The sequence below is a fragment of the Pezoporus flaviventris genome, unplaced genomic scaffold (assembly GCF_033815535.1).
Source record: "Pezoporus flaviventris isolate CSIRO_AGI_PZ_B2104156 unplaced genomic scaffold, CSIRO_AGI_Pfla_v1 ptg000021l, whole genome shotgun sequence".
Taxonomy (NCBI): Eukaryota; Metazoa; Chordata; class Aves; order Psittaciformes; family Psittacidae; genus Pezoporus; species Pezoporus flaviventris.
The window spans coordinates 4,963,029-4,981,235 of record NW_026892569.1 but is presented as its reverse complement, the minus strand read 5'-3'; the positions used below and the strand labels follow the sequence as shown (position 1 = coordinate 4,981,235).

General features: G+C 44.4%; 1 protein-coding gene across 1 annotated transcript in view; it reads right to left on the bottom strand.

The window, feature by feature from the left end:
- The window catches only part of FRMD4B (FERM domain containing 4B), a 137,794-nt gene that overhangs the window by 111,409 nt on the left and 8,178 nt on the right, over positions 1 to 18,207 (bottom strand). The window contains exon 2 of the mRNA XM_061455758.1: positions 10,516 to 10,724. The gene's annotated coding sequence lies outside the window, so the exon portion shown is untranslated. The remainder of the gene's footprint in view (positions 1 to 10,515; positions 10,725 to 18,207) is intronic.

The following is an 18,207-nucleotide window of genomic DNA, read 5'->3' as shown; positions in this document are numbered from 1 at the left end:
CACAATTAGGCTAATGCAACAAGTGTGCATTGCGGAACTATGCTCCCCATGAGCACACTCTTTGGGAAGATGATGCTCTGAGATCACATCTTCATTTTCTGTCCTGAGTGGCTCCACTGAAATCAAACCAGGTACAGGCACAAGGTAACTGCAGTCGGGCTCTATGCCTGCTTATATTTGCCCCAGTAAGAAACACAGCAGATGAATCCAAAGTTTTTATTCTATCCCTTTTCCAGAGGAAGGGAAGCAAGAGACAATCCCTCTCCACGTATTGCTTTTCTACACTACTGTCAGCAACTGCGTGGTGAAAGTCCTTTAAAAAATTTCCAAATGTCTATTTTATGAAGTTCTCATCCATCACATAGCATTAGCAATACTCAAGGGACTCTGCTTTGGCTTTACCATGCTTTAACATGGAGATTTGCTGCTGCCACCACCTTCCCTCCATCCCCCCATTTATTTTACAGCCTTGGGTGGCATTACGCTTTGAGGTCCAGTAGCTCCAAGGGTGTTTCTATTGAAAACCACCTTTACTGCAGGAAATTATTACATGGCCATTTTAAAAATTACTTCTTGAGGAAAACAATAGTGTCAGACAGCTTGCTAATTTCTTGCTCATTGCATTTGCATGTCTCAGGTACAAATCCTGCTGGGTCTGACCCAGAAAAAGACATCCTCTGAAGTTCTGGAACACAGAGCATCAAACTGGGGAGGGGAAAGAAAATTAAGCAAAATACTACAAATCCACAGATACTGGCAAAGGATTGGGGGTGGAAGGGACAAGTATGACAATGTCATAGTGAAAAAGACAGGAAATTCTCCATTGTGCCTTACATGGGTAACATTAAGATATACACACACAATTACACAATATTTTCCCCTGGGGAGCCCAAACTTATGCCTGGTCTGTACAAGACAGAACAGCTGTGACAGAACAAGCCTGTAATTAGGTCTCTGTTGTGCCATCAACAAATACGGCATTTATGAACATACATCCCCAGAGATGCATGTCCCATGCATACACAGTTGAAAGCTTATACATCTCCTCTTTGCAACCTTACCTTCTCATGCATCTCATTTTGGGTTTGATTATTAGATGTTCACAAGCACCTATTATATAGGCTGAAGAAACATGGCAGAGCGAATCCCAGCTCTGCAGTCAGACAGGCCCAATAAACCAGGAACAAAGGGAGCCTGCAGCAGCACACACTCTCCATGCCCCTGCTGGGGCATGCAAAGACCCAGGAGTGAGGTCTGTGCCAATCCCAGGGAAAAATGGGCACTTGCTTCCCTTGATGCCACACTGAACATCACATTCCTGCTTCAGTGCAACTGTGAAAGAACTTACCATTGCTCTCGCTACAGGGACAAGCAAGGTATGAACCTGTCACAATTGCTGACGATGCAGTATCTATTGAGCTGTCTTCTAAAAAGCAAACCAGCCAGGGTTCCTGCAGAGGGTTCTTGGGGATACAAGGTTGTCCTTCAGAGAGGAAAATGAAAGCCGACTCCCCTTTCCAAATCAGGGGGAAGAAAGTACAACTGCTATATGAACTGGGGATGGGGTACAGCAGCAAGTGAAAGTCAGAAACCATCCAAAGGAGGGCAGATGCCAGCTGTCCCATGGAGCTTGTGTGGGAGCAGGAGTGGCCAACAACTGGTGCCTGTTAAGCTGCTCATCCATCCAGGCCAGGTGCAAGTCACCCAAAAAAGAAAAACTATCCTGTCCTGAAATGGTATATCCCCACATGATGCCCAGAAGTCAAGGTGTATGAACAAGTGAAGTCCGTTTTCTACAGCTGCAGCGTGCTTCTTGTTTCCTATCAGCTTTCCGATCTATTTACATGTCAGGGCAAAGAATCTCAATTATCAGCTACTCAGAGCAGCAATGAGCTTTCTGTCACAACAAACACAACTAGCTCTCCTGTAAAAACCCAGCTCCAAGCTTCCTCTGCTGCTTACATTCCTTGCCTACCCTAAATGAAGGGGCTGTTAAATGCTTTCTTAGACATGCCCTACAACCCCAAATCCCCTCTCCCCAAACACTCCTCACACTGTCATGTGTACAGACACTGCTCCTAGGCCAAGGAGATCTCTAGGAAGGGATGATCTGCTCCTCACATCCATTGACATAGGGAGAACATGTGCCACAAAATCCTCCTGAAACAAAACCCTGAAACAAAGCCCAGGAAATGCAAGCAGAATATTGCTCTTGTTCCTGTCCTTGGCAAAGACCTCCCGTCCTTGGCAAAGACCTCCCTGGGAATATATCTTACCTACATGCACTGGGTTGCCATTGCATGGCTATAAACATTCACATCACAGCTAGACATGAAAATATCCACCAATTTTGTGTATGTGTTTTGTTTTTGCTCTTCCCTTTACAGTCAGCAGCAGTGCAATGGCAATTCAGACGCTGTGATTTCGTATTCCTTTCTTGCAAGTGTCTACACTGATTTTAAACAAGGCAGACTTGGCCTGAAACCAGCCCTACAGAAGGTGGGTTTTCCTTTGTCTTGGCAGCATAGGAAGCAAAGCAGCTACAAGAAGACCCAGAGGCCACATAGTGATGGAAATGGGGAGGCAATGCAGGGAGTGAAGAGGAAAAGATTAATCTGAAAATACCTTGTGACAGTTTCCAAAACAGACACTGAAACAAGGAGGGAAAAGGTGACACAAGAATGAAGATTGTGAGGAACAAGAAAAGCAAATGGGAAGATTTCAATTGAGTGGATCACTGCAGGAAGGCAGAGCTGCCAAAGAAACTATATTCGAGCTGTATTTGCCATGCCCAGCAACATCGGCTGGAGCAACACATGTGCACTGGGATAATGTGGTTGTAACTCACAGAAACATAAGCAAACAGTAGTGTTCCTGCTCACAGCAATAGCTCCTTGTCTAATTCAAGAAAGACACAAGCACCAGTCTTCCCTCAAAGCAGCAGCATCATTTTGAGGGTTATTTTGGAGATGGCTTAGATACTTTTTTAACAGAGAACTATGGATTCATCCACCTTTTCATGAAAGCAGCAGCCCAGGTTTGTTGGTTGAGAGCAGCCCTGAAAGGCAGATAGCTCCAAACAGTTTCAGATTTCACTAAGCAGCTCAGATGAGAGCACCTTGGCACACATCCCTGTGTAACAGCATCAACATGCCTGGAAAGCCTCAAGAATTCATACTCCACTTAATACTATTGGGCATTTAGTGATCAGCTTTCAGAAACACAGGGACATCAGAAGATGACTGTCTACTATCTAACACAACTGCCTGCAGAAGTGGTAGATTTATGGGAACTCATGGGAGCAGACGTGCAGTTATTACTGTATATAGGCATGCTCCTGCACACACTTAAGTCCAGTCCCCATGGAGCACCTGTGCTATGCATCCTCATCCTGGACACCCCAACAGTAGGTGCTTGCCTATTAAGAGAAGCTGCCTTTAGTCTGAGGTGGTGAAAGATATTGTCAAAGTTCAGGGCTTAATCCTGGGTCAGAGCCTAGAATTATACACCCCCTTTTAGAAGGGGGGGGGGGGGAACGGGACGATGACAAAAACCACTAGGTCTGCTATTCAGACCTGGGATTGACTGCAACTACAGAGCAGCATTGGACAAGTACCTGCCTGTCAATTCAACATTGATATGGGTATTCCTCCTTCTCCATCTTCTCTGCTATTTGCATTCATCTCATGCAGCACCAATTCACATAAAACTGCTTTACTGCACCTGGATCTGGGGAGCTGCACCCACCTCACATGGCCGTTGTCTCCCCACTCTTCCAGGGGTGCCACAACCCCTAAGCAAAAGCTATGGCTTGCCAGCCTGGGGTCACAGCAGCTACCCCCAAGGCCAGTAAAGGAGAGATCATGTGCCATACCTTCTGTAGCACCTCTCCTCTGGCAGTTGTCATCATCCCATTTAAATCTAAGCAAGCAGGAGAGCAGTGCAGAAAGTGCAGGCTCAAATACAGTACTCTGCCTGACGTGATGGCTATGCAAGGAATCCAGGTTTACGTGCACAGACTGTCAAAACAAGGGGCAGAAGCAGTAGCTTACACTGCAGAGCTGTGCATGCATTTTAAAAGCACACAGCCATATTTACATTGGCAATTTTTCTTCTTTAAATGAATCTTTATAGAATACAGCTTGGGGGGGTTCCACCTTTCTGCCCAGCTGTTGTTTTAAACCAGACCCTCCCTGCTGAGAACTTGCTTAATCCCTAATCATTTGCACAGCAAAACCCAGGAGGTGCCCAAAGCCGTTTCTAGAAGTGGTACCTCAAATCCTTTCACAGACAGGCAGCTGTCTCTCTGGACTGACATCTCAACAAGCAGCCCCGTACTCATGCAGAGGAGCTCCCCTTACCACCTCCTCCACATGCACCCTTTTCATCCTGCTTGTGTACACAGACAGGAAACAAATTGGGAAGATAAGAATATCCTGGCAGGGGTATTGCCTAGTTTGGTTTTGCAGTATTTCTGTAAGCCAACTGTTTGCTAAGCAATGACAGACTCTTTAAATGCTGCTGATTAAAACCACTCGAGACAACATGTCTCTAGAAATAGCGACTATGTTTTAATTCATGTTACAGCTTCTTTTCCCTTCCCTCAATTCAGCAGTTCAGACTGGCTTCCTCCAGCAACCTAAACACACATAGGATGAAATTCTTGTACCTCCAAAGCATAAAGACGTAGCAATATTGAGCCTTTTTCAGAGCAAGGTCTAAGTAAATCAGAGTTTTACCAGGACTTGAAGCCACTTGGATACTTCGACATGAGCCAGTTTCTAACTGGGAGTCAAGTTGGAAAAACCCATCCCAACACACACAGGACCTTTGAAAGATCAGCTCCTGAAGGAGTTGGTACTGGCTGCTGTTGGAGATGGGATATTGAGCTACTCAATTCATTCAAATAATTTCTACACATCACTAGAGACTTGAAATAAAGTCTTCAGCACCTTCACAGTGGCCAAGCCAAAAGAGCATTCAATATGGGAAGCACACAGATTTCATGGTGCACCAATAGAGCAGCACAGAGCTTACAAAAACATAAGCATTACAAACTTATCAAGCCTCACAGGCAATTGTACCGAGTTAAAGGTACTTGTTGCCTCTCATTCAAGTCACCCCCATGGTTCTGTTATCTGGGAAAAGGAATACCTTGCTTTGAGACAGCAATTTCTTGGGAAGCAGAGTGACTCTCACTATTTCTGTCCCACAGGTAAAATGACTCAGATCCATTATCAGCACATGGACAATAGAGGGACGCCCAGTTTAAGGCCCCAACACTCCCTGCCATTGCTCTTCCAAACTTGCCCTCAAACCACTCCACACTTGTTTTATGCAAGCTATCATTACGTGCACTGAAATGCACTACTTGGTCCCAAGGTAGGAGGCTTGTTGTCTCCTAACCAGCCACTAACTTCACACCACCAAGGGGACATGCTTATCAATCTTCCAGAAACAAAGAGGCACAACTAGAGCAGCCCTTGATGATCTATGGCTTAGCCCTTACTGTGGGGCAGCCCCCATTTCCAATTACTCCAGCAGCTCAGAATGGTCCTTCAAGGCTTTTTCTTCAGGAACAACATGAATTTAGTCCCAAAGTAAGTATTTATCTATCCCCTGTTTTACAGTAGCCTCCCATTTCCATCACCCAATTTTACTTCAGTAGTCTGCAGCAATCTAAGACACAAGTCTAGGCTGACAACAGTTTGACTGAGCACTGTTGGAGGAAGAGCTGTGCTCCTGCCACAACAGCAGTTAAAAATGACAGCCCTGCACCGAGCCCTCAGTACCGTGCAAGACAAGCTTGACACTGCTGCTTCCTCTGCTCTAGGTTTGATATGGCTGTGCACACAACCACCAACTAGAAAACTTCCAGTGTTTTGGAAAGTGGAAGTTCAAACACCAAAGGCCTCAAACTGGCTCTGACTTGGGCCACATCCAGATGATGAACTGGTCAAATAAGGCATTCATGGAGTAACTATAGCCTGGAACCTGTGCAACTGTGACATGCACATCACACCTGTCCTAGAGCCTGTGACCAGCTTTGAGGTGTCTCATGCAGGTAGAAAAGGAAAAAAGGGGAGCAGTACAAAGAGCTTTCAGAAATGTTTTGGCAACAATTGGGAGCCACCATGCTCTCCTGTTACCTTTAACAAGTCCCTCCCAGTCAGCTCCCTCCCTTCTGCCCACAGCAAGCATTATAGCTTTACATTTTCCCTTTAAGCCCAGTATTTACTATAGGTTAGGAGCTAATTTAAGGCAATTCATTAGGCTACTCTAACCCAGGCAACAACAAATCCTGCTGTAACTTTCCAAAATGAATTCTTCACTAAGACACTACCCCACCCTTGCAAAAAGCTAATTAAGGATTATTTTACCTGCTCGCAGAAGATCACAGGGCAGATGCTGTCAGACAGGTTTGCTTTCTGTTATTACCAATTTCAGCAGCAATTCATCTCTCCTAGTCCCGTTCTGAATATCAGGTATTCACACAGACATATTAAAATGAAATAAAGAGGTTTATTGTAACCACCCAGGCAGCAGCATCGGTTGGGATGGAGCTTGAAGAGAGGATAAGGGATCTGAGGGTGATTTGCTCTTTCTAGATTCTAGAGGACACGCTGTTCTGAAGCCCCCAGCCCTCCAAATACTTGCTGGGGGTTTGCTTTACATGCAAAGCTTCCTAGCGGAATGGCGAGCACGCAGAGCACATTCCTCTGCTAAGTGTCGTCTTCAGAATTTGGGTAAATACCAGCACATTCCGGCCCAGCTCACACAAACTATCTGGATCCTAATCCCAGGAAGTCTGAATGAATGGCTATTGCCTTGCTGCCTGGTTTTCACTAAAATCAAGGACACAACTGGTTTTCTCCTCTGCTAATCAATATCATTAAACACTCAGAATGGACACATTTATCCCAGTAAATTGTTACTCTAACCTGTATTATTTACACAGAAAGGGTAGCTGTAACCATGCCAGGAGGTTCTAGCCAGTAAAAAAAGTGTCCTGTATGTAAAGAACTACGCTTTACAGTAATGAGGCCATTGCTAATGTTAGATTACTATCATATCAGTACTGAGAAATTACTGGATGGTGGTAAATTTGAATTTAATTTAATCTTCCTGCCTTTCCCCATCCTCCCCCTGGACACGAGCATCAGCGGCAGAGATTGTTTGCTTGAAAGAATTACACACTCAAGTGGCAAATGCAAAGCTTTCAGAACACTTTGTGCTCGAGAAGGGTGCAAAGCGCCATCAATAAACACCTCTGAATCCTTCCTCCCACTACAGTAGGATGACATGCCTACATGCCTCACCCAACACCTCCGTTAGGCAGACCATCAGGATGTAGCACTGTTTCAAGCAAAATCAGAGTCACAGTAAACCAGAAGATATCAGAAACAGTTACAGATAGGCAGACACGAGTACAAATGTGTTTCTTACAGCCAAGGCCAGTCACTAGGAATAAGATGTTGAAGTTGAGGAACTGCCTGAAACGAATAAGTCCATCCCCTTGGATCCCATCAGTACATCTGGCCTGAGCTTAAGCTGCTTTAAAGCCTCAAGTCTGCCTTGAACACTCCTCTGCTCATTTTTCAGGCCAACTTCCTGGGGCCTGGCAGGGATTTTTATCAGAAGAATTCCTGAACATAGAGCCACCCCAAAGCGGGCTTTATCTCCTTTCCCCGCTTTCTGTCCTATCACTCCTTATATCACACTATATTGAGCGGTACACTCCTGCCTTCAGGTTTGCACCAGACATTTGCTGTGGTGTTTCTCTGCCCTGCCCTGAGCAAACCCCCTCTTGCTTTGATGTTTATTTACAGACCTGGCGTGTTGTGAAGTGCCACTTGACTCAGAACTGCAGCCCTCAAAACCATTTACCCTGCAGTTAGGGTTACAAAAGCCAGCTCACATGAGACCACTGAAACAAGGAAGTATTTCAAGCAGGTCTTTCCAACTCCTCAAAAGAAAACCAGAGACTGGACTTTGTTTTCAGCTTTCCATGATTTTTCTCCCTATGCACAAGCAGCTTTCACCTTCTTTATGCTTCCATACAGAACCAACCTCCAAATTTAAAGTCACAAGCCTCAGGGACGGCCTGTCTCATTCCACAGATGAAGGCACGGGTTGCAAACATGCAGAATTTCTCAGGATAAATAAACCAGCTAAGATTAGCTGACCCCAAACGAGCCTCACCTCTTTAGGGATGTATACTACAACAACATGGTAACCAGCATCAGGACTGACTCTGGGACCCCCAGAGCTTAGAGGGGGTACAGCATGAGTTGCATGGAGCCAAGCAAAGCCTGCACAACAGTCAGTGATATCAGGGACTGAATGTGATGGGCAGCCTTAAAACAAGAGCCCCTCCAGCCTGCGGTGATGGGCATTGCTTGCTTACACCTGCCTTAACCCCAGAGGAACAAAGCAGGCTACACACAGGTGTTATGATTCATCTACTACAGACTTCCCAGCCAGACACTACCTCCTCCTCCTCCCAGATCTTTCATTCTTTTCCAGAAGCACGAGGCATCAGCTGCTCTGGGCAAAGCGGTACCTACAGCCTTATCAGACATCTTTTTATGTACAACAGGAGTTTCTGCTCCCACCTGCCCCAGACCTGGGAGAGTCCCCAGGGTTTGATGGCTCCAGGGTACAGGATCGGGAAGCTCTATGAGGAAGAGCTGCAGACAGCATCAGACAGAGATCCCCCTGCGCCCCATCCAGCACTCACACACACTGCAGCAGCACATCCCCAAGACCTCCGGAGGTCCAGCACTATCATCATGCTGTACCGAGAAAGGTTTTGCAGAGGAAGACAACAGGAACCAATGATGAGCTGGCAGCAAAATCCATTGTAACCACAGTACAATTTTAGCATCCTGGTGAAGCACCACTGAGAGCCCTTTAGTACCAAACACAGTTTACACACACCATGTATTTTGTAACTACATGCCACTGTCCTGCATGAAGCACACAGGAAACAAAAATCCCATTTTCCTCCAGTTCTCTCCAGTTAGTTGTGTAAAACAAGCTACTTGACTGCTTGTTTTAGTAGGATGAACAGGCTGCTACAGGAACATCTCAGCAGAGCAGCTGATGTTGCCATCAGCAGATACTGCATTAGGTCTACCAGGAAATTCTTCTAAATGGAAATGATAGTTTACACCTGTAGCTCCATCTCCTCCTTCCCATTCCAAGGAAGGAAATAAGATTCTTCCTGTAAGGAACGAACCAGGATTTTGAGGTTTGCAAATAGCTTCATTTCCCATTTCCCTGTTACTTCTGGCAGTCCTTACAGCACCACTTTGCAGCCCAAGGGTACAGAACCACATGGGTAGAGGGAAGCCCATACCTAAAATCCAGGTGTGTGAGGACCAGGTCCCACTGCATTGCAGTTGGAAGGGTGTGGAAGACAACACAGCCAGTTCAGACCATAGTCTCCAACCTTCCTCCTTCCCCGGTAACATACTACATCCTCACTGTGCGCTGAAGGCATTTAACAGCTCCACCACTGAGTAAAGTATGCCCACTGTTGTTTAAGATGAGCTGTTTCAACACAGGCCAACACACCTTAAGTGTTAGCTGGGGACTCTGAGTAGCTTGTAATAAGATTTAAAAGTCTAGAGTGCAACTATAAAAATTACTAACAAGAAAAAGCATTAAATGCTGTTTCTGGCACTTCAGCACAGAGATTTGGGCCTGCAACTGCTGCTCCTTCATAAGGCACTTCTCCAGGACTCATCAAGTAAGGGTTGCACCCTTAAACTCAGAGGAACCAGGTCCCACAGAGCAGCCAACCATCCTGCTACCTCCTCCTAACAGCCAATATCTCTCCCTGCAGTCTCCACAGTACAGGTCTCAGCTAAGACAACAGGACACATCTCCCAAGCTCATCGTCATGCCTTTGCACAAGTCAGGGAAAGGAATGACACATCTTTACTGAGACAAAGAAAGAGCCATAAAAGCAGCGAACACATTTCTCCCCCCGCCACCTTCAGCAGGGCTGCACACAGCACAGCAATGGTCAGAGTGAATCCTGTATTTAATTTCCACTTACCTGGACTCACTGGGTGAAACGAACCATACCCTGCCAGGCACTTCATCCTCAGCAGCAGCATTGCCATGCTTGCTGCTCCCCACTGTATTCAGCTAACACCAGCTTGCCTTTGTTTCCCCTCTGGCTGCTCTCTCCAGCTCAGTCCCACCCATGGCTAGCTGCTCTTACTTCCCCCCCCCACATACACACGTTTTATTTCAGGACAGGCCTGCAGCACACCACCAGTGTGTAAAAACAAAACCAAACAAGCACAGCTCCGCAGAGGAAGTGCCAGACACACAGTCTGCCACACAGCACAACCTGCCACCCTGTACTTAAACAGCAGAGCTGGAGACAACAACTGTTAGAGCAAACTGGGAGCTTTATTCCCGGTGCCACGAAAATCCCACGCAGCTATGTTTTAGTCGGGAGCAAAGATGACACGCTCAAATGTATTTGAATAAACATACCGTATCTCAGCTTCTGCACAGCCCAGGCTCCATTCAAGTAGTATGGAGGAGTCAGAAGGAGGGGAAGGGATTTCTCTCGCAGGGAGAAGAGAGGTGCAGCTTGTCCCAACAAGCATATGACGCTGTGACAGGGTGTAACTTCTGAAAGACGAGATGTTAATGCGTTGCTAACAAATCCTCTCCGACATTAAGCAGCAAAGCTAGTTGTGCTGGGAAAGAAAAAAAAACAAAGAAGAGCAATTCAGGCTAAGAATGAGGGAGTTAAAATTACTTACACCAGCTCCCCAGTGCTCAAAGTGGAAAGAACCAAGTTAGCAGCCAAGTTACCTTAAGGTAGCAAGATACCTTCAATACAGTTTAACAACAGTTAAAGGTGGAGCTTACTTTAGCCTGGCAGAATAGCTTTTCCTAAAGATTCCTTCCAGTACCTTTGTTATGAAACTCATCTAACAGTAAACCGAGATCCAATACATCAGATGCTGCACCAGGGTTCTTCTTCATCCAGTTTGACATTTCACATGCAGGTCTACATTACACACACACACACACACACACTACAGACCCTTCTCCCTTGTAAACCCACTACATGCCCACACGGCTTTGACCCGCATCTCTCCTCACTAGGAGTGGACAACCAAGAAATGTCCATCCATAAAGATCATTAAAACAAGCAGCACAGTGCATCGCAACAACAGATCTTTCTGCAGGTCTGTAGTACTGAAGCAGTGGTCAGTAACATTTATAAAGATGAGCAAGGTTTTAAGGGGGAAGTAGCATCTTTTGTCACACCAGTAATGCCCAGTATGCACACACACACACCTCTTACTCCCCGTACCTGCTGTGAAGCTGATCTGAGAAAGCCTATGGTTCTCCTTTCCTTCCCCCCAATGATAATTCATTTAACTGACCAACTTAAAACACACTAGCATCAAGGCTTCCTACCAGGTTCACGGTATCGCCTAGAAAAACAGATGTACAAGTTTGCCAGTGTTCCCTGGATGTCCAAAGCTAGTGAGGACACACTCATTAGATTTCAACTTCAATTCACCTCCTGTTGGAAACCTGTCACTAAATGACTCCTCTCATTGTTTCCAGCAGATACTCACAGCCAACCCTTACAGTGATTTACTGAAGTGCAGTGAGGGCTAAAACATGGAAAAGGAGTTATGCTGTTGCCAAGAGAGGCAGACTCACATGGTCAGCATTAGGAAATACTGACAGATAAGCACATAACTGCTTTCTCCATGCCAGATAATGCATCAGCCTCAAGGCTGCCAAGCAGACACCTCCCGGAGCTTCCTATTTCTGCCTCCCATGTAAGCTAAATCAGGTGGGGCTGGAGAAGTGATTAGGAAAAGTTACATCGCCAAACTTTCCCCTCTGCACAAGAACACAGACTATTAAACCAGGTAAAGATGCAACTGATTTTTAAGATGATGGTTGAGACAAGAGCAAAGTTAAAAAAAAATTCAGTTCCCTAGATAAAAGGAACAGTCATTTTGGAAGACAGGAGGATGAACCAAGTCCAGGCATTCAGAATCTCTAATACATTGGCGACGCTATGTACACGTCTCTTCATCCTACCAACGAGGATGTTTGTTAGTGGGATGAAGATGCCAATTGCATTGTAGTTGCTAAAACATTGAAATCTACCAACTTTCTGCTAAATTTTTTGACACTGGAGGCTGAACAACTAATTTGAAACACTTATTCTATTTTATTGTAAAATGGAGTAATATGGTTCGGATTAGAAAGACTCCTAACTGTAGCACATCCTTCTACATTTCCCACGCTTCAACTTTCCACTCCCTATGCAGCTATCATATGTGGTGCAGTCATTTGACTGAAAGAGTATTATAGAAGTCTTGGTTATTTAAGAATTGCTGTCTCACACAGCATTCCTGCAGACAAAGGCATATCCTTCATATTATGCACAAGAGGGAATTCTGTGTCAGAGTTAAAATATGCTTAAATTGTTGGATCTGCAACAATCTGTAGGGGTTTGTAGTTTGTTTTCTAAACTAGGAACAGAAGTCTATAAACTTAAAGTGAGGAGAAAAAGAAGAAAGAAAAGCCCCAAATCATTAGACGACTGCAGCTGTCTCTGTGCACTGACTGGGGACAGGCTGGAGATGCTTCCCAAGCTCCAGATACACATTTGTCCATCATTATTGCCTTTAGGGACAAAAAGCATGACAGACCATGTCAAGGTTTATTTTACACACACATATCCCTTTCTTTTTTAATCTTTTGAGATTTAAACATCCTACCTTTTATAAGAACTGCTTTCTTTACTAGTTTCAGTCCCAGCTCTCTTGCACAATAGCTACCGAACATGTGTACATCTGCTTTCCATAACATCCAAGCAGCACTGCTAAGACAGATGCAGTAACTGTGTTCGTGTAACCTATACATTTAGCACTGCAATGCCTCTAGAGGTATTATGTCACATAAAATACATCAATATGCCATGATTGCAGCCCAAGGCTGGATTACAGATGGCAGCTGCCTTTTGTGCTATGCCCAGCCGAAGTCCAGAACAATGATTCTGCCAAACCACTGTCCTCCTCTTCCTCTTGGTTTTCTAGACTCCCATGCCCCTTGCCAAGCTGGGTTTGCTTTCCTCTAAAGTAACCCTCACTCTTTCTACATGCATCATCCTCCTCTCCCTTAAATGAGCCTTAAACCGAAGTGAGCACATCTAGCATGGCTATATGAAACTGCTCCTCAAGATCTGATTACAAAGTGACAGCCTCTGTGTTCTTGGGACCAGGGCAGGCTGAGCCAAGTGAAAACACTCTCCAAACTATCCACCGATTACTCTTATTACTTTCTGTACTTTAGAAACAAGTCTGACAAGTCTTTGTCCAGGACAAAGTGGTCTCTGCCCCAAGATATTTCTAATGTCTTTCCAAGTCCTTCTAGGACTTGTATGGAAAGAAAGGAAAGGATGCACAACTTTTGCTGATGCTGTTTAACCTACTATTTAAAAATAATCGAAATATTCCAGGAGTGCTTCCTAATCTTAGGCTTCACTTCAGGCAAAAAGAGGGGGAATAATCAGTGGGAACATTTATAAATAAAGCTGGAACATTTGGGAATTGATATTTGAGTAAAACTCTGCAATTCCACATCCCTAAAAGCACATAAATGTGGTATTCCAAGGAAACAGTTAAACTCCATGCGAAGTTATGGCCTTAAGGTTTCCATTAATCGTGAGCAAGTCAAACATTCATCATCAATTCTGCATCTTTTGTCACTTGGTTTTCTATAAAACTTCTTGGGATTGAAAGCCTTGAAAGTAATCTCTTTCTTGGAAAGTTTTTGTGGGGATGATAATTCTCTGAAATCTTTTATTGTAACACCATACAGCAATAATAACCAAAACTGTGTAGAAAAATGTGTCTGTGTTTTAGCTTTGTTTCCACTTCCATGTAAAAAGGGTTTTGTTTTTGATGCAACACAAGGTAAATGGATTTGTTTCTAAAACCATCTCTCCTACACTGGGATCTGAATAAAAAATAAAGGCTTAATTGTATGAAAGAGATTTATATATGGGGAGATTAACCAGACTGTGGAACTCTTTCAAAGGAACTAAAGATAGCTCAGGCATTAGCATGAGAAAAACTGTAGGGCTATTTTTTTTAACACATATTAAAAAGGGTTTTAGAACCCATCTCCCACTGTGAAAACACAGCCACACCGCAGAGCATGGCCAGGCTGTGATGATTTGAACCCATCACTGCTGATCACCTGCATGCTCTAAGAACAACAAGCAGTGGCTGAAATGGTTCTTTTGGCTTAGTATCTAGACCATAAGATCTCAAAACATACCTAAAGGGTTTGAAAAAATTCAGCTTTGAACTAGAGGAGCGTTGCAGTGATTCATCCAAACTGGAGGAATGAAAGGAGAAGGAAGGGTGGATTTGGGCTTCATACATTAGAGTTCTGTGTATCTTGGCAAACACTCTTGGGCAGCAGTTACTATAATACTTGGATAAACTGACAGATAACTAACAAGGTAACCCCAGTAGAACTGCATCTCCTCCCCTTTCAGCATCCCCCTTCCTTTGCACTGGAGTTTTGACAACTGCTTAAATCTGAAGCTCTTGTCAGCTCTATGTACAGCCAGTCCACCAGGAGTTTAGTCTCCGAACAAAGAGGCCATTGCATAAAAGCATACCCTTTGCTGATTTAGTTCTGTAAACAGACTACACAGAAAACAAAAGGCCTGAAATTACAGTTTACATGTTTTCAATGCGCAGTCTGTGTTTTCCAAAAATTACTACAATTCTGCAGGAGCTATGATTTTATGGTTTCTTGTGTTGCTCTAAATAGCTAAAGAAAACAAAAATCCTTTATTTCTATAACCTATATCATTTAACCACAGAACTGTTAACCATTGCTGAAAGCACTGATGCATTACAACTGGGGGGCAAGAGGAAGGCTTAATGCTTTGAAATGGCTTCAACAAAACAATAGAGCTTTCCCTGTGGCTTTTCACCATTACATCCGATGCAAACTGCTTAGGCTGTTAAAAAACAGATATACACGCTCTAAGCCTGCCAAGGAATTGTTCTTACAACTAAGCATTGCCATACAATACTGCTGGTGACGTACACAAGATAAAGACATAGCTCATTTATCCGCGATGCCCAGCGACCTATTTAGTGCACTCAGATCTTGACTTAATCATATTCTCAGCAAGTAGTTTTAGGTATTGACCAATCTTGCAGCATATGGCATGTGCTGGTTTATCTGAAGCCTGATTACAAACACAGAAGTACCAAGCCCAAGCCTCCCATCCATCGGTCCCTCCTGTGATGATGCAGTGATCTAAAAGCCTTGATCTTTCTCTTGTGTGGTTGTGTGCGTTTTACAGCTGCCCTCAGCTGCTCAGAAACCCTTATATCAAAATAAGGCTGATCTATGAAAACTGTTGTCTGCAGGCAACTCTTCACATTCACTCCGCAATCAATTTCCATGTTAAGCACAAAAACTGTTTTGCTGTAGTGCTCCAGTTATGAAAAAACAGAACACGAGTCAAAGCTGTTATTAGCCCCTAAGAGAATTTACTATTTTATATTCTATGTTTCAGTACATGATTCAAGAAGAGGAGTCTGAAATATGATTTAAGTACAAATGTTTCATAGCAAATGAGCTCAGGAAGAGCCATAACTTTTACTGTCACACTGCCTGAGCACACAATGTCTTTCCTTCACTATGCCACTCCTGGAAAGGGTGACCAAGAGCATCTCCAAAGTCAGCTCCTCTGGGCTAGCTGTGCCAACCAGCTTGGACCCATAGAAATGCAGATCCTGGTGCTGATGACCAGACTGTGCCTGCTCCTGTGCTGAACCTGTGATCTGAAACCAGCACAGATGGGAAGCAGCACTGAACAAGACCAGCACTGAGAAACCACATGAGCAGCCCCATCTCGGCTCCTCTCACTCTCCTACAGCTAGCTCAAATATATTCCCAATAGAAATGGAAACCTATACAGAAAAGAAAGACCAAAAATTGGTGGCATCATTTCATTCATTGAAATGTTAAGTAAGTCATATGCAGTCAGATGAATAAAGTCAGCATCACTGGCCTTCCTCCCTCTTCAGCCTCACTACTCTAGTTTGCACAGCTAGGCACAAGCTTATAGAAAGAGTACTACCATCTTGACTGGGATGCTGCCTGACAACTTTAGGACTTAGAAATCATTTTACACTATATTATAGCTCCTCCTCTACTGATTTTCCTAGCTTAGCCTCTACACCATCACACCTAAGTAAAAAGTTTCTATTAACCCTGGGATTGTGCAGCTCTGCATGACAGCCAGGGCACACCACATTGAGTTCATGGCTCAAAGATCACCAGCAGTCAGTGGCACTGAGACTTAGAAGACATGGGATGCAGGGGGGTAATTCACAGCTACCTTACTCTGTCCAAAAATCACACATCAGCCCTCCCTTGGAAGAGTAACCAAGGCTTCCTACCCATGCTGTTGTCTAAATAGCCGCAACTCCTGTCAATCCTGTCACTTTTGCTACTCCTTATGTTCATGTAACTGCTCTAACACAGCATCCTAGGGAAGGGGGAAAGGCAAACAAAAGACATTATAGCCAATTTGTATAGAAAAATCAATTAAATTCAGACATCTCATTAACCTTCTAACCTGTTGTCCCCCCAGCTTTAATTTATACTACCACTTGCAAATGGATTTGACACATTGCCCCACCATTTCCCTGGGAAGGTACAACAGGCACAAACAGAGCCCTTGCATCCCAGAATACTCCATTTACCCAGGTCCTCCCCTCCCTACTCCCTGCCATTCAGCAGATGCTAAGAGGCACTGGAGGAAGAAAATAGGATACAGAAAATATGCAAGAGCTCTTTGAAAATGATGTAAGCCATGCAGTGGGCCTCCTTTTTACCTTTTGCTGCTTTAATCACCAGAAACTAAGAGCAGACTTGCCTACACCAAGAGTGCCCATCCAAAGCCACATCAGTGGAGTTCCACAGTGGAGACAGAGCTCACAGGAGTCTTTTCATGCCACACTTCACTTCCTTGCATTCATAAGACTGAACCGAGCAATATGCACTGAAAATAAGTTATAGGCAGAGTGTGGAGTTTTGTTTTTAACGTTATAGCACAAAGCATGGGAAAGAGTCCCGATTTCTATAGCTGAGATACGTTTGCTCTGGGGAAATTCTGTAACAATTTCACCTCACCAGCCAGGAAACACCCCTGCTTCAGTGAATAAAAGCCCAGTATCCTCACAGTAAATCACAGTAAAGTGGTCACCAGCAGGTTAGACCTCAGGAGCTCACTCACTCACTCCTAACACACTTTCAAAATTAGGGGATTCCAGGGCTTGACACACCGTACAATCTCAGTCTTCTGACTAAGATGACATGCATAGTTCTAATGGACTGAAGTGCATGTTCTTAGTAAGGGTTTTGACATGTCTAATACATCAGAATCAAACTAAAAAGATCAAGTCTGACATAGCTGTACCCATGCAAGTCCAAGGGAATCAGCAAGATGAATGTTTATATGAAATAGATCAAACCTTGAAATCTGTGCAGCTGCAGGGAATACAGATCTTCCCCCAGCAAGCACTGCTAACTTCTGCAGAATAGGCTCTTTTAAGGAGGAAAGGGGCAGCTTCAAGAATATAATTGTTAAAAAGCAGAGAACACAAGTGAAAGCACATACAGTTTTCTAAAGGCATGTTCCTGGCTCTGTGCGAACCAGGAATAACTAAAGCACTGCACCTTCCCCAGCCTGCAGACCCAGCTCTCCAGCCAGTGCCCCTGCAGCTGCTCAAATGTTTCCCAAGCTATAGCCAAGTAAAAACTGATTAAAGACTTGAATATTTCACTGCAGCTATTGGGAATCCTGCAGAAGGTAAAAGAATGAGCTCAGCTGCTCTTTGCTTCCTATTAGGCAAAACCCTAAATAAAGGCAGAGCTTTAAGAAGAAAATCCCCCAAAGGAAAAAACCAACAAGTCCCCCAGACAGCACTGATGCTCTGCCCTGTGTCAGCAGAGATACTCCAACTCTTTCAAATGGATCCAAGGCTGAAACCCAATACACTACAGAAGACGAGGACTGGACCCTTCAGCAGACACTATTCTAACAAACTCCTAATCCAGCCTCTCCCTAAATCTCATCCTCTGGCTGCTACAGCCATTCCA